At 35.5% G+C, this 27,714-nt stretch overlaps 1 long non-coding RNA gene across 1 annotated transcript in view; it reads right to left on the bottom strand.

Moving 5' to 3' along the window:
* The window catches only part of LOC138693096 (uncharacterized), a 642,128-nt gene that overhangs the window by 579,734 nt on the left and 34,680 nt on the right, over positions 1–27,714 (bottom strand). Inside the window, exon 2 of the long non-coding RNA XR_011330224.1 lies at positions 27,587–27,634. This is a non-coding gene — a long non-coding RNA (uncharacterized lncRNA). The remainder of the gene's footprint in view (positions 1–27,586; positions 27,635–27,714) is intronic.

Raw genomic sequence — 27,714 nt, 5'->3', positions numbered from 1 at the left:
TTTTGAATATTTAATTTACCGGAAACAACAATAAAAGTGGGCGAGTGATTTAAACATCCATAACGCAGGAAGGTTAAAAATGTTGACTCAACATCCGATAAAGGCACAAATACCCACAAAATGTTATGCAATGCATTCCACACATATCAAAGGGTATTTTAAAGATTTTTTTTGAAAATTTAATTTACCGGAAACAACAATAAAAGTGGGCGAGTGATTTAAAAATCCATAACGCAGTAGTAAGTTTAAAAATGGCGACTCAACATCCGATAAGGGCACAAATACCCACAAAATGTTATGCAATGCATTCCACACATATCAAAGGGTATTTTAAAGATTTTTTTTTTTGAAAATTTAATTTACCGGAAACAACAATAAAAGTGGGCGAGTGATTTAAACATCCATAACGCAGGAAGTTTAAAAATGGCGACTCAACACCGATAAGGGCACAAATACCCACAAAATGTTATGCAATGCATTCCACACATATCAAAGGGTATTTTAAAGATTTTTTTTTAATTTAATTTACTGGAAACAACAATAAAAGTGGGCGAGTGATTTAAACATCCATAACGCAGGAAGGTTAAAAATGTTGACTCAACATCCGATAAGGGCACAAATACCCACAAAATGTTATGCAATGCATTCCACACATATCAAAGGGTATTTTAAAGATTTTTTTTTGAAAATTTAATTTACCGGAAACAACAATAAAAGTGGGCGAGTGATTTAAACATCCATAACGCAGGAAGCTTAAAAATGTTGACTCAACATCCGATAAAGGCACAAATACCCACAAAATGTTATGCAATGCATTCCACACATATCAAAGGGTATTTTAAAGATTTTTTTTTGAAAATTTAATTTACCGGAAACAACAATAAAAGTGGGCGAGTGATTTAAAAATCCATAACGCAGGAAGGTTAAAAATGTTGACTCAACATCCGATAAGGGCACAAATACCCACAAAATGTTATGCAATGCATTCCACACATATCAAAGGGTATTTTAAAGATTTTTTTTGAAAATTTAATTTACCGGAAACAACAATAAAAGTGGGCGAGTGATTTAAACATCCATAACGCAGGAAGGTTAAAAATGTTGACTCAACATCCAATAAAGGCACAAATACCCACAAAATGTTATGCAATGCATTCCACACATATCAAAGGGTATTTTAAAGATTTTTTTTTTTAATTTAATTTACCGGAAACAACAATAAAAGTGGGCGAGTGATTTAAACATCCATAACGCAGGAAGGTTAAAAATGTTGACTCAACATCCGATAAGGGCACAAATACCCACAAAATGTTATGCAATGCATTCCACACATATCAAAGGGTATTTTAAAGATTTTTTTTTTTGAAAATTTAATTTACCGGAAACAACAATAAAAGTGGGCGAGTGATTTAAACATCCATAACGCAGGAAGGTTAAAAATGTAGACTCAACATCCGATAAGGACACAAATACCCACAAAATGTTATGCAATGCATTCCGCACATATAAAAGGGTATTTTAATGAGAAAAGATTTTTTTTTTTAATTTAATTTACCGGAAACAACAATAAAAGTGGGCGAGTGATTTAAACATCCATAAAGCAGGAAGTTTAAAAATGGCGACTCAACATCCGATAAGGGCACAAATACCCACAAACTGTTATGCAATGCATTCCACGCATATCAAAGGGTATTTTAAAGAAAAAAAAATTGAAAATTTAATTTACCGGAAACAACAAAAAAAGTGGGCGAGTGATTTAAAAATCCATAACGCAGGAAGTTTAAAAATGGCGACTCGACATCCGATAAGGGCACAAATATCCACAAAATGTTATGCTGTGCATTCCACACATATCAAAGGGTATTTTAAAGATTTTTTTTTAAATTTAATTTACTGGAAACAACAATAAAAGTGGGCGAGTGATTTAAACATCCATAACGCAGGAAGGTTAAAAATGTAGACTCAACATCCGATAAGGGCACAAATACCCACAAAATGTTATGCTATGCATTCCGCGCATATCACAGGGTATTTTAAAGATTCTTTTTCGAAAATTTACTCATTTTTCACCAAAAATACCATCCTCTCCCCTTAAGTACTGAAGTAAATTAATACTTTTCCTGAGACTGTTTCAAAACTGCGAAGTCGAATTTAACAAAAATGTGACAGAATGGTGATCTGAAGTACAGACAAGGAAATACAGCGGCTCAGAGACCTTCGTAATGTCGAAGAATAGATACGTTACGCCTTTCAAACTCAAAGACACAAAACTCTGCCGTACATTCCAATAACGGGAATGTTACAGGCTGCCATAGAAAAGGTTACCTGTTCACTTTGCTAAGGAAGAATGCATTGTCTCCGTTACTGATCTTATCTAGACTGACAAATGTGTTGTGAAGAACTCCATGGGTCCATTAATAGTATATTACAGTATAAATAGAAGCTCGGAATTGTTGTTTTTTTTATGAAGGATGCTACAGGTCACAAAAGAGAGAAAGTGATGATATCGAATTGGATAATATCTACGGTGTTAATTGAGAATTTTGTTTAGCCAAAACCCTTCCTATACATGATGAAAAGAGACGTTCATTGAGGACTGCACGAGTGTATCCTAACACACGTATTATTATTAGGGACCGAATTTTTATGAAATATCAAGGTGTGAAATATGTACATATTTATGTAAGAAAAATAAGCTGAATATGTACCAAAATATGTAAATTCATGAACATATTTAATATCAATATCTAGCAGGTATAGGATAGGTAAGACTCTCCAGTTGTGATTTCATAGAGCACCCGACTTTTTTACCGCGCACTTGACACATTACTATTTTTCCATCTGTAGTGAAAGCTTCGTCCATCGCAATCCATGATTTTATTTTTGTCGTTAGGGTTGAAGATACAGGGGCCATTTTAGTTAGTTAAAAGCAGTAGATAAACTCACTTGCACTTTATACTGTAAGTACTAAAAATAGAGAATTGAGTGAAATGACACAACAGTACTGCAAGCACTGTTTCGCTTTACTGGATTAGGAAAAAATAAGAGGAGATGTGGGACACATGCATTTTAGCTGCTCCCTGTAAGAAACAAAGTACCTACTAAAATCTCAAACTATAGGCATTTACAAACTTGTTTGAAAAGTGACATTCCTGTCTCATCCAGAAGGGTAGGATTATTCCAGCCGAGAACTATACTTTCTAATTCCTCGGAAAATCCTATTTCCGTATAGGTCTACTAAATTCAAAGTAAAGAGGTCAAGCAATAATCTGAAAAACTATTTACTGTATTTTAATCTTTCAACATCTTTCCAGTTTGTTTCTTTACTTCAGCTTCTTTTCAAAAGTCGGCTACTTTATTGCGGTTCATGTCAGACTTGACACAGGTTTTCCCTGGAAGGATTGGGAAGAGGGTGGGTAAGGTTGCAAATTGCATGGGAACGGCTTGTTAAGACGTGAGCAGAACAATTATAGTTCGAGACAAATCATGTCGTCCTCGTCCCACTCCACCGCATGAAGGCAACGCTACTTTCGGAGTGATTTTTACAATACAAGGTAGTTGTATGAGAAAGGTTGTCTTTTGTTCACTCATATTTACAGTGGGTGGTATGGAGTGAGTGCCTCTATTACTTCCTGGGACTAAAAATGTTATGTTTCGTCCCGAAATATATTCTTTCTTGGGTAGGTAAAAAGGCTTTATAAATCTGTGTATTTCAAATTGTATACTTCCCCAGCAGATTTTTTTTTTCCTTGTAGAGAAGTAAAAATTAATAAAACCCCTAAATATGTAGATTTATGTAATACTAAGCCATAATATGTAATGTGGAGTAAATATGTAAAAGTATGTAATATCAGATTTTAATATATTAACGGTAATTACAAGATTCGCAAAGATTTGTTATTTATATACGGTTAGGTTGGAAGGAATATAATATGTAATTACATAAAAATCCGGTCCCTAATTATTATTATTATTATTATTATTATTATTATTATTTTTATTATTATTATTATTATTATTACAGATGATGATTGCATTTATAAATAGAAGTTTGGGATTTTTGTTTTTTTTTTATGAAGGATGCTGCAGTTTATAAATGAGGGAAAATATTTATGCCTATCGAATTACGTTTCTACAGGCCTATGAACTATTGCCTAATTTAATATAACATACAGAATGGGCGATAAGTCGCTTTCCCCAAGTTGCTATTTCCTTACACTTAATTACATTCCTTTACAGATATTGTTCAACTGTTTCTCGATACATAATTCACAACGTTTAGACACTGATTTACAGATGACAGAACATGACTCAAGATTTTCATCGATTTTCACGAATGACTGTTGGATCATCTGTCGCAACTGATTCAGATCCTGCCGTTTCTGAGCAAAAACATCATTTTTCAGGATGCCCCACAGCGAAAAATCACGTGGCGTCAGGTGGCATTATCTGGGTGTCCATTCTGTTGTGCTATGACGTCCAATCCATTCATGGAATTGCTGGTTCAAGAAGTAGCTTACGTCTGCACCAAAATGAAGTGGTACTCCATCCTGTTGCCATATCAACTGCATGCCGGCAAAACGAGGGCTGTTTTCAAGTTCAGAAATAATCACCTCGTCTAACATGTGAAGATATCGGTCGCTGGTAACCGTTCCTTCAAGAAAGGATGATCCTATAACACCAGCTATTCGTTTGTTCAAATTATGATATCTTTAAGTATACTGTATCGGTCTTACTAATAAAAACTGTATACAGACGTTTAACTGTCTTATACTTATACAATGAGTAGCTCGTTTATAAGTCGTGTGTAAATTCCTTACTAATAATCACTGCATACGTCGTGTATAACAGCACAACTCTTACACAGCTACGTCATAGTTTCGTCATTACTTCATTCCGAAAGGTAATAGAATATCTGAGGTTCTCTATTGCATCCGGTAGAGCGCTCTAGTGTGCCATGTGAAGTATCGATAGTACAACTGGCTCTGATCGATTACTACACTACATTTTGGTCAAAGAGTACAAGCTACAGCATCATTATTCTAATTATTCTGTGCTCTTTGGTTTGTTCTTCTTTGGTTACTAGGCAAACATCGTCATAAAATGACAGTCGATACAAACAGCTGTTAGAGAGACGGCCATTTTTCTTTATATACAACGCTTAAACAAGGGGTTTCGTGTATATAACTACTGCAAAGCAATTCCCATTGTATAGTTACAGACTGTTTGTTTATACATCCATAACTTAAGCATGGTTTATTAGTAACGTTTTCTGTCTCAACTCTGCATAAGTCTTGTATAAAAACTATACACGGTTTATTAGTAAGACCTTATGTGTTTAAGTATGGAACCTAAGAAGGAATATTGGGGAAAGTGACTTTTGACCCACCTTGTATAATCTACCTTGAATATGTGAAGTGTATAGTTTTCAATGAGTCGATTCACTGTCATCTTTCGGAATCTATTATTCTAATATAAAATTTTTCTTCTATCTGAACTTGGTGACGTAGTGCATTAGTATTCCTTTGCTTTCATTTATTGTTACTTACCCAGTATTCGAACTCAGTAGTCTTCTACCAAAGAAAGTACGAGTATCTCTTGATGAACTACTCGCAGTCCTATAAGTTAATTACAAATAGCACTTTCAATTTCATAATTCAAGTTCTACTCCTTTTTTTTTTTTTTTTTTTCTTTACGTTCACACAAGTTATTTAGATCTTATAGGTTTATTTGCTGATGTAGGCCTTACTTACTTACTAATGGCTTTTAAGGAACCCGGAGGTTCATTGCCGCCCTCACATAAGCCCGCCATCGTTCCCTATCCTGTGCAAGGTTAATCCAGTCTCTATCATCATATCCCACCTCCCTCAAATCCATTTTTATATTATCCTCCCATCGACGTCTCAGCATCCCCAAAGGTCTTTTTCCCTCCGGTCTCCCAACTAACACTCTATATGCATTTCTGGATTCGCCCATACGTGCTACATGCCCTGTCCATCTCAAACGTCTGGATTTAATGCTCCTAATTATATCAGGTGAAGAATACAATGCGTGCAGTTCTGCGTTGTGTAACTTTCTCCATTCTCTTATAACTTCATCCCTCTTAGTCCCAAATATTTTCCTAAGCACCTTAATCTCAAACAACCTTAACCTCTGTTCCTCTCTCAAAGTGAGAGTCCACGTTTCACAACTATAAAGAACAACGGGTAATATAACTGATTTATAAATTCTAATTTTCAGATTTTTTGACAGCAGACTGGATGATAAAAGCTTCTCAACCGAATAGTAACAGGCATTTCCCATATATACTTTGTGTTTAATTTCCTCCCGAGTATCATTTATATTTGTTACTGTTGCTCCAAGATATTAGAACTTCTCCACCTTTTCAAAAGATAAATTTCTAATTTTTATATTTCCACTTCGTACAATATTCCCATCACGAGTCATAATCATATACTTTGTCTTTTCGGGATTTACTTCCAAACCTATCTCTTTACTTGCTTCCAGTAAAATTTCCGTGTTTTCCCTAATTGTTTGTGGATTTTCTCCTAATATATTCACGCCATCCGCATAGACAAGCAGCTGATGTAACCCGTTCAATTCCAAACCCTCTCTGTTATCCTGGACTTTCCTAATGGCATATTCTAGAGCGAAGTTAAAAAGTAAAGGTGATAGTGCACCTCCTTGCTTTAGCCCGCAGTGAATTGGAAAAGTATCAGATAGAAACTGACCTATACGGACACTGCTGTACGTTGCTGATGTAGGCCTAATCAAATAAAATACGTAAAAAATTTCACAGGATCTGCTGAGAGTAGATTTTCGGCTCTTCTGTTTACCTACCACGGATTTCACTCACCGAGATTGGAACTGCGTTCTGAAATGTAGCAAACCGATACACTGGCCATTTGAATATCGTTGCATTGGAGAGCATGTTAACAGTTAAAATTCGCTCCCTCGAATCCAATCGTGTCACTGCTAACAACAATATGCAGTTGCAAAATGACATTTATACTCATTGATATTGCAGATATCGATCGAATTGATTTATTAATGGCACCGGAAAGTACATAAAAATTTCTGGAGTTGTAATATTCAGGCGCCAAAACATTGTAATTAATTTATGTTGTGTATTGTATCACAATCTACGCTAATTACCCCGATTGATAAACATGTAGACACGTTCCACGAGGGGGCTTCGTTTATCCTGCAATCTTCTGCGAGTCAATGCAGAACAGAAAGATAAAACAATGTTGCACAAAATCATTTAATAATATACATTTTCATTAAGTGAGAAAAGTACAGCAAATATGGAAAGCTATGGGCAAATGTCATAGTTCGTTGTATTGCACAGGCGGTGAACATTTTCAGTTAAGTTCAATATAGTCGAAACCGGCTTCTGTCAGATGCTTTTCTAATTCACTGCGGGATAAAGCAAGGAGATGCTCTATCACCACAGTCTACTATATACAGTCGCGAAGCTCAATATGTAGTAAAAATGCAAACATGGGTAGTTGCCCACCACTAGGATCGCTACTATCGCCTCATCATCGCAGATCTCTCTCCTAGCTGCCGACAAAATATGTTACACTTTCGTTATCGTGTTCTTTTGGAAAAATTAACACCTTCCTTCCATTATTGAAATATTAAATGCATAAATTTAATTTATTATTTTAATGAAGTATATTAAATTCCACCATAAACTCGAAGATATCTGCAAGAAATAAGTTAATATAATTTTTGTTTGTGCAAATCGAACTGAAATTTACTATAATAGCTTCACTCATTCAAGATTATAGCGATAATTAACTATGAAATCAATAAATATTAATTTGCATTTCTCTTTACAACAATAATAATGGAAATATGAATTAATGGAGTAACTTACGTGTACCGGTACTTGTAGTGTAGGCTTACGTAGTTAACAAAGTGGGATGAGGTTAAGCAATAATAATCACACCAGAATTGGAAATAAAACGTGACCAATAAATATTATTGTAACAGACTTTTTCTACGTCTCTAGTAAAGCAACAAATAAAAATAACAACAAAATTAACAGCTATAATTAAAACATATCCTTTGAAGAAAAAAATAGGCCTAAGCAATAATAATCCCACCAGAATTGGAAATAAAACGTGATCAATAAATTTCATTAGAACAAACTTAATTTTTCTACGTCTTTAGTAAAATAACACATAAAAATAATAACAAAATTAATAGCTACAATTAAAAATATATCCTCTGAAAAAAAAATTGACCTAACCTTTATTTCCCTGGAAATTGAGCAGCCTAAGTGACAGAACTTTAACTGGTATCTGATGTCCTTTCGGTTAGATTGAAACATTTCATTGTGAAATTTAAGGATATAACGTATTCTAACAGTCACAAAGAACTTCAAAATTAAGAGTTTTGGTTCTGCACAGCATTCTTGTAGAAACCCAGGAACCTTTCTGAATCTTTCGGAAATCGGAAAAAGGATAACTCTGGCCTCTTTCTCTTACTGTTGCTACAATTTATAGCACTACAAACGTCTCCTCCTTGCCCCATATTATTATTCTAATTATTATATTTTAGCCATTAACATTTTCATTACAACCAATAACGAACATTTCACAAGCATCAATGTGAAATACCCAACGAGCTAGCACTCGATAGAAATACGACACAGTCCAAAGTCGACCATGGATAGTCTATTGTTTCTAGTTGCTAACCGCTTGGAGCGCTTTATCACGAGATTTGCAAAAAACCACCTCAAGTTTCGCGACTGTATATAGTAGACTGTGCTATCACCTTTACTTACTTACTGGCTTTTAAGGAACCCGGAGGTTCATTGCCGTCCTCACATAAGCCCGCCATTGGTCCCTATCCTGAGCAAGATTAATCCAGTCTCTATCATCATATCCCACCTCCTGAGCAAGATTAATCCAGTCTCTACCATCATATCCCACCTCCCTCAAATCCATTTTAATATTATCTTCCCATCTACATCTCGGTCTCCCCAAAGGTTTTTTTCCCCTCCGGTCTCCCAATTAACACTCTATACGCATTTCTGGATTCGCCCATACGTGCTACATGCCCTGCCCATCTCAAACGTCTGGATTTAATGTTCCTAATTATGTCAGGTGAAGAATACAATGCGTGCAGTTCTGTGTTGTGTAACTTTCTCCATTCTCCTGTAACTTCATCCCTCCTAGCCCCAAATATTTTCCTAAGCACCAAGTACCAAATCTCAAAACTTTATTCCTTTGCTGTGGTCGTGCCAGAGAATCAATCCCATTCCGAGGCTTATTTGAAGGTTTCGTAACAAGCTATTTTTTACGGTGATGGGTTGTTAGCCCTTCGCCCAACCCCCAAACTGGAGGACCATCCCTCATCGGCTGTCCACGACTGCTTATTCAATATATTCACAGCTACCCTCCATATCTGGAGGCCGTCTCCTCGATCCGCAACCTGAAGACGCGCCATGCCGTGGTGATAGAGACCCACAATACACCTATCACCTTTAATTTTTAACTTTGCTCTAGATTCCAGAATATGCCATTAGGAAAGTTCAGGGTAACAGAGAGTGTTTGGAATTGAACGGATTACATCAACTTCTTGTCTATACGGATGACGTTATTATGTTAGGAGAAAATCCACAAACGATTAGGGAAAACACGGAAATTTTACTTGAAGCAAATATAGCGATAGGTTTGGAAGTAAATCCCGAAAAGACGAAGTATATGATTATGTCTCGTGACCAGAAAATCAGAAATTTATCCTTCGTAGAGGTGGAAAAATTCAAATATCTTGGAGCAACAGTAACAAATAACAAGGACACTCGGGAGGAAATTAAAGTAAGAATAAATATGGGAAATGCGTATTGTTATTCGGTTGAGAAGCTTTTGTCATCTAGTCTGCTGTCAAAAATTCTGAAAGAATTTATAAAACAGTTATATTACCGGTTGTTCTGTATGGTTGTGAAACTTTGAGAGAGGAACATAGGTTAAGGGTGTTTGAGAATAAGGTGCTTAGGAAAATATTTGGGGCTAAGAGGGATGAAGTTGCAGGAGAATGGAGAAAGTTACACAACACAGAACTGCACGCATTGTATTCTTCACCTGACATAATTAGGAACATTAAATCCAGACGTTTGAGATGGGCAGGGCATGTAGCATGTATGGGTGAATCCAGAAATGCATATAGAGTATTAGTCGGGAAGCAGGAGATAAAAAGACCATTGGGGAAGCCGAGACGTAGATGGGAGGATAATATTAAAATGGATTTGAGGGATGTGGGATGATGATAGAGACTGGATTAGTCTTCCACAGGATAGGGAACGATGGCGGGCTTATGTGAAGGCGGTAATGAACCTCCAGGTTCCTTAAAGCCGTAAATAACAGAGCTGAGGCAGGAAAAGTTGCTCTTTCAGTGCTATAACATTTTTCCACAAAAGTGACAGACGATTCATATAGGATACCGTACCAGTAATTCTGTCGAACGTTTATGTTCTCTGTTGGATGTTATGCTATCACCTCTGACTGAGATTCTGGGTTACAGTTACATCTAATTATCTTTATCAGGCAGTATATTATACATAATATAACTTGACGTTATGTATCAGAGGAAGAACAAATGTTTTTACATAGGCCTATCTGAAGTCTGATTAGCAGTATTGCCAACACATAACTTGTATTCCCGTCAGTCTAACACCTGGAAATCCGTCAGAATCCGTCAAAATTAAAAATAACAAGACCCACTCAATATATCTATATAAAATTAAATAGAAAATTTTTATACAACTCACCAATCTTGATTAAAATAATTCTTTGATCGGCGGGAAAATGCACACAAGTCAAAAAAAATAATTTTTCAGGAGAGATTTTCTTTTTAATTTACTCTTAACAGAATATCTATACTAATAATAAATCTGTAGCCGAAATTTTTCTGGTAATTTTCGATTTTACAAAAATAATTGGTCCTAACATATATAATTAACCACGCTCAAACCGAAAATCGCTCTTTTGTAATTTTTGTTTGTCTGTCTGTCTGTCTGTCTGTCTGTCTGTATGTTTGTTACCTTTTCACGCGATAATGGCTGAACGGATTTCGATGAAAATTGGAATATAAATTAAGTTCGTTGTAACTTACATTTTAGGCTATATGACATTCAAAATACATTATTTAAAAGGGGGGGGGGGTTATAAGGGGGCCTGAATTAAATAAATCGAAATATCTCGCTTATTATTGATTTTGTGAAGAATGTTACATACCAAAAGTTTCTTTAAAAATAATTTGCGATAAGTTTTATTCCTTGAAACATTTTGATACGACTGATATTTAATGAGATAAATGAGTTTTAAAATTAAAATAACTGACATCTAAGGTCGTGTAATGAAATAAACAAATGACTTCGTCTATAAGGGGCCTTGGACAGCAACAATCGAAAGCTATGAAAGCAGCCTACAGAGAATGTTTCTGTGTTTGTATGAAGTAATATCGGAAGCTAAATTAACCGATTTGTATAATTAATTATTATTTCACCATTGGAAAGTGTAGTTTCTCTATATGGACATAATGCTATAATGTTATTACAGTAACTTCTGATATAATATAATATAATATATAATATAATATAATATATGTAATATTATATAATATAATTTAAGTTATTTGAAGGGTTCACAACCATAGTGGGCCAAGCGCCATTTACTGAATACGTAGAAAACAAGGGTTAAAATTAAGTTATTACCATAATTCAATGGAAACATATAACAAGTAAAATAAAGTATACACATTAAATCTAAATGATGTCAATCTTCATTAAACTATGGTTGCATGTAATAAAAATTAAGAAACAGGTTAAAGGAATTGTCATTGTACCAAATGAGTGTCTCTGGACCAAAATGACCGCATTTTAATTATTTGGATGCAATTTAAATTAAGTAACATATTAAACGATTTATCCTTCTATCAAACACGAATGTTCCCTGGATCAAACGCCCTATTTTAATTATGTAATTACTTTATATTTATTTCTAACGGGTGCAGCGGAGCGCACGGGTACGGCTAGTAAGTATAATAATGAAATTCAAGTATGTTGGTTAAAGTAAGACTCTTTTCAATTTAAAATACATGAAATTTTATTATTTAAAAAATTAGAAAAAAAATACTAGACTTACGTGATTAGGTACAACAGAAAAGTCGACTTTTTTTACTTATGTGTCTTTTCCCGCCAACCAAAGAATTATTCACCCACATCATCTGCAGTTCTTGTGCTGGGTTAGTCTACGCTCCCCCAAAAATTAAATAATTAAAAATGACAGCAGCTAAAAAAGTCAAAAGATGATGTAAATTGTAATTTCCGCCAGAAAATCAGTCACCCGTCAAAGCCATTTTTTTTCCCGTCCGCTACGTTGAAATTCCGTCAGTTTTGACGGAATTTCCGAACTGACGGAATTTCCGTCCAATTGGCAACACTGCTGATTAGTGAAATATGTATGTATGTATGTATGTATGTATGTATGTATACCACGTCATCAGACATCTCTGTACTCAAGTTCTTTCTCAATAGCCATGGCTCGCTCATGGAATTCGCTGCCGCTGGAAATCTGGGGTAGTCTTAGTCCTCAGTTGTTTAATTTTTTTTTTATTGGGTTATTTTACGACGCTGTATCAACATCTAGGTTATTTAGCGTCTGAATGATATGAAGGTAATAATGCCGGTGAAATGAGTCCGGGGTCCAGCACCGAAAGTTACCCAGCATTTGCTCGTATTGGGTTGAGGGAAAACCCCGGAAAAAACCTCAACCAGGTAACTTGCCCCAACCGCGATTCGAACCCGGGCCACCTGGTTTCGCGGCCAGACGCGCTGATCGTTACTCCACCTCAGTTGTTTAAAATTAGGTTGTTTAGAAGTATTTTAAATGCACAGAATTAGTTTTTTTAGGTATAATTTTTATTTATTATATTATTATTATTATTTTTTATTTTTTTACACAGTCATTACTTTATTTTTCCATTAACACTAATATCTAGGTAATTGTCATTGTCTCAATGTAACACGTGCTGTGCTGATCATACTAATTGTACTGTTCCTTTAGTTGTGAGATTATATTCATATGTATTAATTCTTTTTTTTTTTTTTTTTTAAGTTTTACTTGTATACTAGGATGTATTTTCCTGTTTGTGATTATGTATTCAGTCTCTTTTTTATTATATATATTTTTTATTATTATTGTTATTTTAAAGTTAATACTGATTGTGTATAAGTACTCAATCTCTCTTTTTTACTTAATTATGTTTATTATTATTTTTAAGTAAATATTTGTATACCCGTATGTATTTTTCTGTATGTGATTTGATCCTGGTTGAGTGGAAGAGAAGGCCTGATGGCCTTAACTCTGCCAGGGAAAATAAAACTATTATTATTATTACTAGTCAGCGAAGGAACTGGCCACCCTAACCAATTATCTCCTGTCTCAGTTGCCTCATGACTGATGTCTTATTGGAGTCACGAGGTTCCAACCCGTTTCTGGGCAGCTGACAGAACAAGAACAAGCCAATCATTCATTCATCCATTCAACCGGACTGGGGATCGAACTCTAAACGACCTAGAAACTAATCTAACACGCTCGCTACTCAGCGATAATCCCGTTGACGAGATTTCCTTTCCCAGTCCATTTAGTTGCTGACACAAAACACAAACTGCAACAAATGTTTGCGGGTAAACACTGGCTACCCCTTGCGCATGATCGTGGATTTAGTGAGCAGAAAAATGAACTTTGACCCCTCAATATTAACTTTCGAAAATCCCGCTATTACCATAGCGCGCTACGCAGTATCCTTAAAATGTAGAATTTAATGAACTGACAGCTTAAAAGGGTAAAACATCAAGCATGCTACTCGGGGTAAATAAAAAAAGAGAACAACGACCTGGAATCGATATAAGCGAGCGCCTTGTGCAGGACTGGCCAAATACCCTCTACCACCGCTCGCTGGCTGGCTGGCAAGTCAACCTGACGTCATTTCCGGCGAAGTGGCCCGTAGGCCGACATGACATCATGCTCAACAACGTTGCCACATGTGGACTGCTTCTAATCATACCCAGCAGATAATGGAACCTGTTGAGCAACGCAGTGACAACAACAGCAACTTTTCTGTCATTTCATAGCGGGGCGAACGTCGTATTCATCTGTGCAGAAATCAGACGAGACCAAGTGGAGCGTACAGAAAAGTACAGCTTGCTGTTACCGCGCCTGTCTCGGGAATTCCCCTTGCTCCACGTTTTACTGAATCAAACTCGCCATCCTTTCTGTTCCATATTTTAGTAATACCGTTCGATCAAATTTTAATGCAGACATTCTATTTTCTTATGGGTTATGAAGTTAAATATTTATATTAAAAATACGAAACTTCAGTGATTAACATTCTTCCAAGCAGTAGCGGCCGGTGATCGAAATCCTCGGTGAGGCCAGATGCAACTAGTTTAAGTGCCTCCGATAGGAAATGTTTGTTTATGATATTAATTATTATTGTTATTATATTATAAATATCATTATTCCTATATTATTATTATTATTATTATTATTATTATTATTATTATTATTATCTGTAGCCTGGAATTCCATTACTTCCATTACTTCAACAGATTCGGTTAAATTGGAAAATATTCAAAGAAAATTTATTTCCTTATGTGCTTTTCGATTTATACCCAATTCCTCTGACTTTAACTATGAGATTACCTGTAAATATTTTAACTGTTGTAGCCTTTATTCTAGACGTCAAAATCTTGATTATCAATTTCTTTGCAAAGTTATCAATGGTGATATTGATTGTGAGTCTATCATAAACAACATCAGCCTTCGTATTCCTACAAAAGGTTTAAGATTTCAAAAAATTTTTTATAACAGAAATTCTAAATCACTTTCTCCAGTCTGTAGATGCATAAAATATGCCAATTTGCATGGGCACAATTTAGATCCTTTTAAGGTATAGTTTCGTTTTTATTATTAGTATTTACTGTTCTTGTTATCTATTTTATTTATGTATGTTTTTGTTTATTTAAGATATTATTTATTTGTTTTTGCACCTTTGTATATTCTGTTTGTGTATTGTGCTGAACTATAATTGGCCTCTGGCTGTTGTTCAGCACACAAATATTAATAATAAATAAATAAATAAATAATAATAATTATTATTAGTCTATTATTATTACTATTAATGAAAAATAATAATTTCACTCACCAAATAAGCTGTTATGCTCTGAGTTTCAGTGATTGTTTCAATGTGATGATGCAACCCATACGTGTTGAAATTCCCCTTTCTTTCTTTACTTTTTATTTTTTTCCTTTGACAGCAACAAACAAGGCCAAGAGAAGTTTATTTTGCACCACATTACCACTTAACCATTTATGTGGCCCATACCAGGATGCAATAGAAACTCGCGTTTTAAGATTTCTGTCAGAAAAATTGTCAGCGATGTCGTAGGTATCTCGGTAGTCTCTCTCTTTATTCAAAACTTCCTTTATTTCAGTATTATTTCTTCTCGAAAAAGGACACTCTAACAATGAATTAACTACACCAGCATTATTTCTCTCATTTGTTTCTGTTTATATTTTCCCGAAATATATAACATTGGCCCAGATTCACTACTGTACTACGAAGTACAATAGTAGAACACCCTCGCTTATGTCATAAACTAAGACATATGGGGAGAGAATAGAGTGGGTCTCTGTCTGCCAAAGAGCTGGAATTTTGTTATTTATGGCCTATGTAGGAAGACAAGTCACCACTACTATTCCCACCCCACTCTATCCTTGAGGTCGGCCCATGGATGGGAGAAGTGAAACCTGACCAGGCCAGACGAATTGTGCCTCAGCTACAACGTTTTTTAAGCGCAAACTCAAAGCCCGCGAAAGGACATGAATTGCACAAGCCAGACCCGGCACGAGCGATCCTGGCCTCAGGAACAAATTTTACTGCAAAACAGGTCTATCTACATCACAAAGTTTTCAAATGCTTCTACAGCGATATATGCTTCATTCAAACAACTAATTAATACATTATATAGAAACACAAAATTTGATTTCAGTTAAGCCAAGTGACTGAGGCCCGGCCTCACTTGCCTCAGTCAATCAGCCGCCACTGCTTCCAAGTATTATTATATTGGGTTATTTTACGACGCTGTATCAACATCTAGGTCATTTAGCGTCTGAATGAAATGAAGGTGATAATGCCGGTGAAATGAGTCCGGGGTCCAGCCCAGCATTTGCTCGTATTGGGTGAGGGAAAACCCCGGAAAAAACCTCAACCAGGCAACTTTTCCCGACCGGGATTCGAACCCGGGCCACCTGGTTTCGCGGCCAGACGCGCTGATCGTTACTCCACAGGTGTGGACTCTTCCAAGAATGTTCAAACAGATACTTTATTAAAACAAGAAATAAATACTTTACGAAGTACATGCTGTATACCAGTGTTATTCAAGCATTTTTGCTAAAACACGTCATATTTGTTTTACCTTCGCACATCCAAACTGCATTGCATTTATATATAACTGCATTGTTATATTCTACCTACCTTACGTTTTCCATAGTAACCATTTGTACTAAATGAGTTGCTTTTACTATATTCCAATGTATTTTACTTTCTTTTTTCTATTATTATATTATTTTCATGTTGTTTAGTGTAGATTTTATTATGATATTATTTTTTTGTAATATGGTAGTATTCTGTTCTTTAACTTTTTTTTAAATTTTAACTGCTTGTATACTTTGTGACCTGGTAGAGTGTAAGAGAAGGCCCTACGGCCTTAACTCTGCCAGTATAAATAAAGAATTATTATTATTATTATTATTATTATTATTATTATTATTATTAGTATTATTATACAGTTATTGATGCAATAATAATAATAATAATAATAATAATAATAATAATAATAATAATAATAATAATAATAGGGACCGATGGCGGGCTTATGTGAGGGCGGCAATGAACCTCCGGGTCCCTTAAAAGCCATTTTTTGAACTTGAACATTAACATGAATGTCGATCTTAATGGAAATACTTACAGCTTTAATAGGCTCTATACCAGATCTGCACAAAGTTTGCGCTCTCCGAACCGGCTCACAGCTCATGAGCGGAATGCAGATATTAGCTGCGCTCTGTATAAGGATGGACTGGAAGAAGGGGTGATCTCGTACAAAATATACACAAAAGGAAGTACTATTACGAGTGTTTATGAAATGAATTCCCGTTCAGTGTTTGCAAAACTATCTTGGACTATTATTAATTAATAAAGAAATATTTATTTTACAGAAATAATAGAAATTCTATAGCTACTTAAATGTGCAATATCATTTTGTTATATTTTTATTTATCAGTACATCAAAACGAGGTTTTATGCTGTTGGCAGCTGAAAGGAACAGTAGCGTACTGATCGTAATGAAACATCAGTTACAGATGTTCGATATCTGCCTTTATTAAAGTTGATTATAGAAAACAGTTGCTCACAAATATAAATGTTGAGCCAAACATAGCAATCATTTTCACAGCCAGCCTGTGTAGTCGTGGATATTATTGCTAATGTTTAGTCTTGTAAAACTCAACCAGGCTAGTACTATTATTCAAACGATCTTTAACCCTTAGGCCACATTGAAGGTCAGTAAGTTCGAGCTGTAAATCGTTAAATGTTATGTTCCGTCTTTTAGATTCCTGCATACTGTACTGTAGCAGTAGGTAAGCAACGTGAAACAGTTACTGATAGAGATGGGTAAAAAATAACACAACAGTTATTTTGGAACTGTTCCGGTCTCGGAACTGTTGCAAAAATGAACAGTAGGTCGGAACCTCCTGTTCCGAAATAACAGTGTTCCGACTCCGAGCTGCTCACTTGCCCAGCTGTTGCGGGCTCGCAGTACCGCGTTGCACAGGGTATGTTCCGACTCCCTCGGAACTGTTGCAAAAATGAACAGTAGGTCGGAACCTCCTGTTCCGAAATAACAGTGTTCCGACTCCGAGCTGCTCACTTGCCCAGCTGTTGCGGGCTCGCAGTACCGCGTTGCACAAGGTATGTTCCGACTCCGAGATAACAGTCGGAACGTCGGAGCTTGTTCCGATGAACCAACGACAGCTGCAGTTACACTGTTCTCGTTGTTCTTAATGTTGTACTTGGAACTTCGTTGGATGAAGTTGGTACTTGAAACTCTCACGTGTTGGAGGGGGGCGCATGGAAATTGAAATCCTTGCGGTGGCGCGAACTTTAATATCAAAATTTGTAAGACTGGCCAATCATCTGTAATGTTATAGTAAGTATTTAATAATCTGTAATATTCATTCCCGCTTTATGGTTTATTTCACCATTAGTTGACTAATTCTGTTTTATAAACATTCTACAAAGTCATAAAGTACGCACACTATTATTAATTCATTGATCAGCTGATTCTATACAAAGGTTAAAGTCGTAAATGGTAATGAGTGGTTTAGTTACAATGTCTGTATATCGTTTGTTTAGGTTAAGTCTGACAAACACAAGTTTTTGTGCTATCTTCTCTGTTATCAAAGAACGACAAAAATGTTGTAGCATTATTTGTTGGAAACTACCCATATAAGTACTGATTTGGAGAGCGAGGTTTAATGCGAAGTTTAAATTACACTTTGGTAAAGATGCGATTCCAACATTTTACTAACCCACTGCGGGGTTTCCAGGTTTCAGTACTGCCAATATATATCTTTTTTATTTATGAAATTGTAATATTTATTATTATTATTATTATTATTATTATTATTATTATTATAACTGTGCATTAAGAAAAGTAAAAATAAAAATTAATGATTTGTTTTTTTTTTATTATGTAATAGAGAGAACAGAAATTGCATACCATATGTTTTAAATGTTATGTTATTTTTTTTTAGTTGGCTACCATGTCTTTATAACTTTATGTACGAAAACAAAGTGTTGTATTTTGTCCTTGTAGTCAACAGCTGTGTAATTACTAACATTAAGATTTTGAGTCCTGTCCGCATGCACAGCAATTTTCCAAAATCGATTCGAATGTGCAATGCAGTGCCATCTATAGATAAGAATGTGTACTATGTCATGCCTATGAGTGCTCCAGTGTGAGCTGCATGGTGTTATTTGTCTATGGTGAAGAGGGAGGGTACTGTACCGTTCGTTTGAACGACTCAACGACTCCGACTCATCACCACTGGTGACTGTTATTTCGGAACTGTTATTTGGAACATAGTTTTTTTTCGGAACCGGAACCGTCGGAACTGTTCCGGGAAAAGAACAACTTCGCCCATCACTAGTTACTGAGAATAGGCCTACACATTGCACTCCACTAGATAACTAAGTGGTCGTTTCCCTCTCCTCTACCCATAGCAAGTCTATGTCATTCTGACGTATCTTCCTCTCCGTTTCGGCGAGCGGTAAACACCGCTCTCCCGCTCCGAAGGAGAGCGCGCGCTCGTTGAGCGCTGTTTGTGCAGGCCTACTCTATACAATCTTTATCTACATATGGCATTAAGATATGCCTATCACAATCGTCCTGATTTAAACACCACTCTTTATCTATATTAGGCATTATTATCATATTCCTCTTCATTTAAATGCCACTCATTCTTGTCTATATATGACATTAAGATTGTGCAATTGTCGTCATTTAAATGCCACTCTTTATCTATATATGACATTAAGTTATTACAATCGACATCATTTAGTTGTCCCTCATTATCTATATGGCCTATGTAATTAAGTTATTGGCATTATTACAATCGAGATCATTAAACTAGAATTTTATCTATGAACGACATGAAGATATTACAATCACCATCATTAAACGTCACGATTTATCTACATGTCACATTAAGATAGTAGTATCATCTTAAATTAAATGTCGCTTATCGCATTAAGATACAGAGTGATTTATATAGAACTGACACATTTCTTTCATTAATTGTTTCAAAACGAATTGTGCTAGCGACAACTTATTATACCTAAAATGTAGAGGAATGTTGAAAATGTCCTCCATCCTGCATAAGGCACAACTCAACACGTCGTTCCATGTTACTGGCCACTCGTTGGAGGACTCTGTTGTCAATAGCTTGAATCTCCTGTATGATGTTGTGCTTCAGATCGTCCAATGTCTGGGGACGTGTGGCGTAAACCCTGTCTTTTAAGTAACCCCATAGAAAGAAGTCCGGCGTTGTCAAATCCGGAGATCTCGGTGGCCACAGGTTCCTGGAAATTATTCGGTCGTCAAAGAAACTTGCAATTAGTTCCATGGATTCATTTGATGTATGGCATGTAGCACCATCTTGCTGAAAATATCCTTGACTCAGCTCTGCATCGTCCAGTTGCTCAACAACCTCCATGTAAATCAGTCGGTACTCTGCAGTGTTCACAGTTTGGTTAAAAAAAAATTGGCCCCACTATTCTCTGTGCGGATATTGCGCACCAAACTCCGATTTTAACCGGGTGCATAGGTGCTTCATGGATGACATGTGGATTTTCGATGGCCCAATAGCGTGAGTTCTGTGAGTTCACATAACCGGATAAATGGAACCATGCTTCATCTGTGAACCATGTGATGGACAATATGGCAGGATTTTGCACAATGAACGTCTGAAACCAACGACAATAATTCAATCTTTTATCCTTATCTGGTTCCTGTAGCTGATGAACAACCGTAACCCTATATGGTTTTAGGCCTGCACTTTTCGCAGCTCTCTGACACATTGAGTAGGTGTACCCTGTCTCCTGCGATAAACGTCTTAATGATTTTTTGGGTGACTGCTCCAGTCGTGCTCTTATGTCAACAACAACCGTGGGAAGCCTAGATGAACGATGCTTGCCCTTTTCACTCACCAGAGATCCAGTTGTTTCCAATTTGTTTACCAGTCCCAGTATTGCGTTTCTTTTGGGAGGATTGCGAACACCAAATTCTCTCTGGTATGCCCTTTGAGTAGCTGTAATTGAATTCGTAATCCAGTATTGCTTCACAAGGAAGAGTCGTTGATTTAATGTGTACTGCATTTTCACGTTGACACAAAATGTCGAAAACAGCTGCCAACAATAGGAATAAAACATAAACATCTGCGCATCTAGTGCTCCCAATAATAGGAATAAAACATAAACATCTGCGCACCTAGTGACAAGGAATCGAAACTCCAGAACATTCTACTTAATTTGGTGCTAAAATTGGGTCAGTGCTGCCAACAATAGGAATAAAACATAAACATCTGCGCATCTAGTGACAAGGAATCGAAACTCCAGAACATTCTGCTTAATCTGGTGCTAAAATTGGGTCACTGAATGAATTTCCAACGGAATAATTAAAGAAAGAAATGTGTCAGTTCTATATAAATCACTCTGTATTTCTAAAGTCATCATTTAAATGCCACCCTTTATCTACAGGCATATACGAGATTAAGATATCATTATCAACTTCATTTATATACAGTATATGCCTTTAAGATATTACAATTGTCACGTGCCGTTAAGATATTCTAATAATTGTCACATATAATATCGTTTTAGATCGAGACATGGCGTTAAGTTATTTCCATCACGGTCTTTTAAATATATCTTCCTCATTACCTGAACAAGTACAAACCGTATTTATATTCTCAAGTATCGGTACTATCTTACAGAACTATTTTCGCCTTCATATTATTTTGTTTAATTTTTTATTAGGTTTTCGAGAATTCAGGGCTCTATTAGGCCTAATTTGTCTAGAAAAGTGTCCATTGTACTCATTACAAACAAAAGCTACAACTCTAACTTCAAGCTCTTCAAAGACTGAAGAATTTCGTTATAAATATTAATTGGAAACATTCCATTTTACTGAATGAAGCCCTTTTTTCTTTTGTTCATTACATTATGTGACGACGATGTAGTAGCAATGTGTGGGTTTGTAGGCCGTTCGTCCTCAAGAGACGGAAATACATCAATCACTTACGTTTCATTCTTTCTGTTAATGAAAAAGCTGACATATCATCATCTCAAAGGGATTCAAATTCTAGTCGTAAATGTCTTCCAGCTCCTAATTTCTAAGTAATTTAAAGTAATGAAATGTAAATCTCATGAGAATCTGAATCTCAAAACAGTTACACACATTTCTCATTACTTAACACCACAGCAACTGACAGAATAAACTACTACAGATTAATAATTATCAACAGTAATCTCACTAGAGGTTTTGATTCATCTAGAGAAAATCAAAACTCGACTGGGATTTAATTGACTATTACACGATTAGAAGAAAGTATATAAAGATTAGAAGTAACAAAGTACTCCAATACAATAAAATATTAATTGGCTTACGAAAATACAACTGTCTTCAAATGTATTATTGTCCCATCTCAACATTACGCTAGATGGCAGTAGTGTTTTATGATAATGTTTCCTTGTTATCAGTTGTGCCAACTATGGAATCTTCATTGAACTCTGTGGACGGTTACTAGTCAAGTAGGCTTTGTTGATTCAGTTTCATTTTTATTAAAAGATTTGCATTCCACTTCAATCATCCGGATCCCAGTAATCAACGTCACTTGACAGATGATTTTCAATAAATCTTAGTATTAAACAATCTCTGATACGTGACTATCCATAATATCATATAGCAGAAGCTATAACAAACATAACCTAAATAATATAAACAAGTGTTAGAAAAGTTTTAATTAGAGATGATGAAATAAACAAGAAAAGTTTTAATTAACGATGATGAAATAAAAAATAAACATGAATAATTTTAAAAGAAACAATTATTGAAAGTATAATTTCCAAATTTGAATGTTTTAGTGGTTGGTGGTTCAGTTGATGTTATATTGGACGTGTGCGTAAAAGTTAACTCGTTGATGTACATGGTGTATCCAGCGAATAGGGATTATAAAGAATGGACACTGAACGAATTTCCCTGTGTTTTGTTTCTCTGTGCGCCAGCGGTTAGTTCTACTTTCAAGCGCTAGAGGTTAGTGTAATCGAGCATACACTGAGATAATAATTGAGAATAGAGTTGAGACACAGGATCCAAACATCGCCTACCTTATTGCATAATCCAGTAACGCTTTGCTTCAAATAAATTCAAGTTAACAGCTTTTCCTTATTTCTCAGTGACAAACTAGTTGTAATAATAATATTTTATATTTCAAATATAATACATTATATTATAAAATAATATAATACATTATAAAATTAAGTATCGAATTCGTTTAATATTTGTATATAATATAATATAGGTATATGGTTTTACTTCTCGTAAGAGTTTTGTTTTTCCATTTTCAGCGCTATCAAATCATTACATATTTTAATTGTTGTTGGAGTCAACGTCTCAACTCTCATTATAAAGGAACTCTAGAGTCTAGACATTGCAGTTAATGAAGGATTTATTATTTTATGGATCCAATTTATTTTATTTGAGTACATAATGTACCTAGATGTATTAATTGCATGTGTTATATTTCCGCTGTGTCGACTGCTAGCTAGTGTGATGTCAGCGCCAACTATAGGGAGAAAGCAGAATCTCACGCTGTAGCTGGCTTGAAGGTCATTGAAATCAGTCCGGGTACATCAAAGGTACCGACGCGAAGTGTCCATTCTTTATAATCCCTATTCGCTGGTGTATCCCTCAACTTATTCAAGATTTCCGAATGGTGCTCTTCATATATGACCAGTGATCTTTATTAATTCTTGATCTTGAATGCCAATGCGAGTCATATTTGAAAGTGCTGTGCATCGACTGGAGTGGTTTGTAATTTTCTGTTTTTTGACGTCCAGACCAATGCAGTTTGAAATGTTGGCAAACAAAGAAACAAATGCTAGGGTAGTGATAAAAATAAACAAATGCTAGGGACGCGATAAAATTATGCGATAAGCAGCTATGATTGGTTGAAAGACGTCCTTTCGTACCGTTTTATTGGTCAAAAGTAGTGTGACGTAGTAAAAGTGTAATAGTCACAGTACTTGCTAGACTTCAGAGCACTGATTTGCAGTCAAGAGTACAGAGTTCGAACTCTGTGATCGCCTAACTTGACTGACAGTTTTCGTGCTTTCAACGGTTTGTCCTGGAAAATATTAGAAATCGGGTATTATCTCCTATTTGCAGATAGTTTTCTGTTAGTCTGCCATTGTGATTCAATTGTAAGCGGTGGAGTGTTATTTATTTCTATTTTTTAATACTAACAGAGATTGGATGGAGAGTACTCAGGTCATTACAGTTCATACTCCGTGTTAAACTTCTCAGAGGAAGATATGAAATAAAAGAACCAACGGGCAGATTTTAATCTCAGAGATATCACGGAGATAAGTTCAGGATATTTTATAATAATCACCAGATCTTAAGTACGAATTTATAAATTTGGCACAGCAGACGTTCTATTCTCAGCTTCAAAGTGGAGGTTTAGTTTCTTTCCTAGAGAAAATCCAGTCTTCAAGTGGACTTGTATCATGCTGAATGAGTGATAAGTAGGGACCGGATTTTTATGTAATATCAAGGTGTGAAATATGTATATATTTATGTAAGAAAAATAAGCTGAATATGTACCAAAATATGTAAAATCATGAAAATATTTAATATCGATATCTGGCAGGTATAGCATAGGTAAGACTCTCCAGTTGTGATTTCATAGAGCACCCCACTTTTTTACCGCACACTTGACACATTACTATTTTTCCATCTGTAGTGAAAGCTTCGTCCATCGCAATCCATGATTTTATTTTTGTCGTTAGGGTTGAAGATACAGAGGCCATTTTAGTTAGTTAAAAGCAGTAGATAAACTCACTTGCACTTTATAGGTATTGTAAGTACTAAAACTAGAAAACTGAGTGAAATGAATAACACAACAGTATTGCAAGCACTGTTTCGCTTTACTGGATTAGGAGAAAATAAGAGGAGATGTGGGACACATGCATTTTAGCTGCTCCTGTAAGAAACAAAGTACCTACTAAAACCTCAAACTATAGGCACATACAAACTGATGTTTGAAAAGTGACATTCCTGTCTCATTCAGAAGGGTAGGATTATTCCAGCCAAGAACCATACTTTCTAATTGCTCGGAAAACCCATTTCAGTATAGGTCTACTAAATTTAAAATAAAGAGGTCAAGCAATAACCTGAAAGTCTCATGTCAGACTTGACACGGGTTTTCCCTGGAAGAATTAGGAATAGGGTGGGTATGGTTCCAAATTGCATGGGAATTACTTGTTAAGACGTGTGCAGAACAATTATAGTTCGAGACAAATCATGTCGTCCTCGTCCCACTCCACCGCATGAAGGCAACGCTACTTTCTGAGTGATTTTTACAATACAAGGTAGTTGTATGAGAAATGTTGCCTTTTGTTTACTCATATTTACAGTGGGTGGTATGGGGTGAGTGCCTCTATTACTTCCTGGAACTAATGACGTTATGTTTCGTCCCGAAATATATCCTTTCTTGGGTAGGTAAAAAAGCTTTCTAAATCTGTGTATTTCAAATTGTAAACTTCCCCAGCAGAATTTTTTTTCCCCCTTTCAGAGAAGTAAAAATGAATAAAACCCCCTAAATATGTAGATTTATGTAGTACCAAGCCATAATATGTAATGTGGGGGTAAATATGTAAAAATTTGTAATATCAAAGTTTAATGCATTAATGGTAATTACAAGATTCGCAAAGATTTGTTATTTATATACGGTTAGGTTGAAAGGAACATAATATGTAGTTACATAAAAATCCGGTCTCTAGAGATTACTCAGGTCATTACAGTCCATACTCAGTGTTAAACTTCTCAGAGGAAGATATGAAATAAAAGAACCAACGGGCAGATTTTAATCTCAGAGATATCACGGAGATAACTTCAGGATATTTTATAATAATCACCAGATCTGAAGTACGAATTTATAAATTTGGCACAGCAGACTTTCTATTCTCAGCTTCAAAGTGGAGGTTTAGTTTCTTTCCTAGAGAAAATCTAGTCTTCAAGAGGACTTGCATCATGCTGAATGAGTGATGAGAAGTCCCTGTTTTTGTAAATGTCTTGTGTTTTGGCCCTAGGAACCTCATAGGACATCCTAATACATTTATAATTTTATTGCTGGCAGTTAGTATATAAACAAGAATTAATTATGCAACAACACTGAGTAACCTATAACTAGGGCTAGGATTTTGATGAAATTGCATTTTTTCTCCAGTAAGCCAGAAACATAGCTGCTTTAGTATTTATATGTTATGTGATAAACGGAGTGTTTTAAAACATATCTGTTAGGGCGTTTTTTTTTTTTTTGCATTTTTTACCTCTTACAACTCATAAGAGCATTTTTTGTTTTATTCGGTCATTTTTGGGGTATTTTCATTTAATTTTGGCCATAAAACTCCATTATTAATATAAGATATTGTTTATTTCCTTTGATATTTTTCAATTAATACCCATTAATTTGTATATTATTTTAATCGTTTTTGTACACAAATTTGTCATTTTAACATAGTACACTTCCACGTAATGGATCAGTCCAACCACCCCTTCAATATAGACTCCTCTATACCTGCTAGTTCCGGATAAGAGTGGCCTTGTGGTGGAGTACATGGAACTACATCAGGTAAAATAATTAATTAAAGTGTACTACTTAGAAAAATTATGTAAAATTAAATAAATTTGAATGTTGATACTAGAATTTAATTTAATTACTAGTCTAAATATTAATATTCCTACTAAGCCAATTATGTAAGATCAATTTTTAGGGCATTTTTAAGGACATTTTTGAAAGATTTTTAGTTCATAAATGCATTGTTTTAGGACATTTTTTCATGATTTATAGGTCATCAAAATCCTAGCCCTACCTATAACAGTTGAAAGTGAAACAACATACCGGCATCGTTACGTTTCATGACAGTTTCCAGATGATAGAGAATTGAAGTCGAGCTACCGAAAATATTTTGATACCAGAAGCAATCGAACACGGACCTTCCGACCCGGTGCCCCTCTATGAGATAACACAGCTAACTATAGCAGCGCTTTAACCAAGGACGTACACGTAAGGCTAGATAATTCAACTGCGCAGTTGTGAACGACCTCCACTGGCTTTTGCCAAGATTAGAAACGTTTTGAGGTTAAAATGAATATGAAACAAAATTATCGATAACGACTCGAAACTCGACACACGCTTACAAACGAAGCAAACATTGAAACCAGTTACGAAATTCTTACAAGTGTTCAAAAATGTTCTTCAAGTTGAGGTAGTAGCAGAGGTTATTCAGCACCGAAGTTGGAAGTGGACGAGGAAGGACTGACAAAGTTTCCTGGAAGCCCCTGTCAGGGATTGAATATTTTATGAATTGTAAATACATGAAACCAGATCTACAAATTAATTTGCCTCCCGAAAGAATTTTAACGTCCTTCGAAATCCATCGTCCTCGATCAGGTCGGAATCGCGGACCTCGAATCCAAAGGCTAGTACACTGTCCTACTAGGCAACAGAGATCGACGTATTAAAATTGTCAAGATCTGTAAATATTACACTAGTCGATAAGTTTCAAAACGCTTTAATTATGAGACTAAATAAGAGTACAAAAACCATACGACTACATTAATGTTGACAGATTAAGTAAACGAAAAACACTGCAGTCAAACACTTACCTGCTATGCAATCTGCAGTCATCCATTATCTGCTGGCTGTTCCAATTCCTGTAAAATAATCAAGAAAAAAATTAAGAATTAAATCTTCAGTCTTGATTGCACACTTTTAACACTTAACAGGGTGTCTA

Source organism: Periplaneta americana, chromosome 17, assembly GCF_040183065.1.
Source record: "Periplaneta americana isolate PAMFEO1 chromosome 17, P.americana_PAMFEO1_priV1, whole genome shotgun sequence".
Classification (NCBI taxonomy): Eukaryota; Metazoa; Arthropoda; class Insecta; order Blattodea; family Blattidae; genus Periplaneta; species Periplaneta americana.
The sequence above is the reverse complement of the archived record's forward strand: the minus strand, read 5'-3'. Positions and strand labels throughout refer to the sequence as shown.